Source organism: Bombus pyrosoma, linkage group LG8 (assembly GCF_014825855.1).
Source record: "Bombus pyrosoma isolate SC7728 linkage group LG8, ASM1482585v1, whole genome shotgun sequence".
NCBI classification, from domain to species: Eukaryota; Metazoa; Arthropoda; class Insecta; order Hymenoptera; family Apidae; genus Bombus; species Bombus pyrosoma.
In genome coordinates, this window is record NC_057777.1 from 9,144,168 (window position 1) to 9,145,633 (window position 1,466).

Here is a 1,466-nt window from a genome sequence, read left to right on the forward strand (position 1 = left end):
ATTATAGTTCTTAAATTTTCAAGGCCAAGTAAGTCTATATGAACCTATCTCCGCTGGTATTGGGGTTACGAAGACAATTCGGAGCGCGTTATACTCCACATTTCGTTCTTTGTACAGGGCACATCGTTCGGTTTGCCCTATGTTAACTCTCTTGCCTGTCAAATCCAATACAATTATAGTTCCTAAATTTTCAAGGCCATGTAAGTCTATATGAACCTATCTCCGCTGGTATTGGGGTTACGAAGACAATTCGGAGCGCGTTATACTCAGCATTTCATTCTTTATACAGGGCACATCGTTCGGTTTCCCCTATGTTGACTCTCTTGCCTGACAAATCCAGTGCAATTGTAGTTTTAAAATTTTCAAGGTCACGTAAATCTAATTGAACATATCTCCGCTGCTATTGTGGTTACGAAGACTATTCGGTGAGCGTTATACTCCACATTTCGTTCTTTGTACAGGGCACATCGTTCGGTTTACCCTATGTTAACGCTCTTGCCTGTCAAATCCAATGCAATTATAGTTTTTAAATTTTCAAGGCCAAGTAAATCTATTTGAACGTATCTCTGCTGCAATTGGGGTTACGAAGACAATTCGGAGCGCCTTTTACTCCACATTTGATTCTTTATACAAGGCACATCGTTCGGTTTGCCCCATGTCAACATTCTACCCTGTTAATTACAGTACAATTATAGTTTTAAAATTTTCAAGGCCAAATAAATCTAATTGATCGTATCTCCTCCGTCATTAGGGTTACGAAGACACTTCGGAGCGCGTTTTACTCCACATTTGATTCTTTATACAAGGCACATCGTTCGGTTTGCCTCATGTCAACATTCTACCCTGTTAATTCCAGTGCAATTATCGTTTTAAAATTTTCAAGGCCAAATAAATCTACTTGAACGTATCTCCGCTGCTATTGGGGTTACGATGACATTTCGATGCGCGTTATACTCCACATTTGATTCTTTATACTGGGCACATCGTTCGGTTTGCCCTATGTTAACTGTCTTGCCTGTCAAATCCAGAGAAATTATAGTTTTTAAATTTTCAAGGCCAAATAAATCTAATTCAACTTATCTCCGCTGTTATTGGGATTACGAAAACAATACGGACCGCATTTTACTCCACATTTGATTCTTTATACAAGGCACATCGTTCGGTTTGCCCCATGTCAACATTCTACCCTGTTAATTCCAGTGCAATTATCGTTTTAAAATTTTCAAGGCTAAATAAATCTACTTGAACGTATCTCCGCTGCTATTGGGGTTACGATGACATTTCGATGCGCGTTATACTCCGCATTTCATTCTTTATACAGGGCACATCGTTCGGTTTGCCATATGTTGACTCTCTTGCCTGACAAATCCAGTGCAATTGTAGTTTTAAAATTTTCAAGGTCACGTAAATCTATTCGAACGTATCTCGGCTGCAATTGGGGTTACGAAGACAATTCGGAGCGCGTT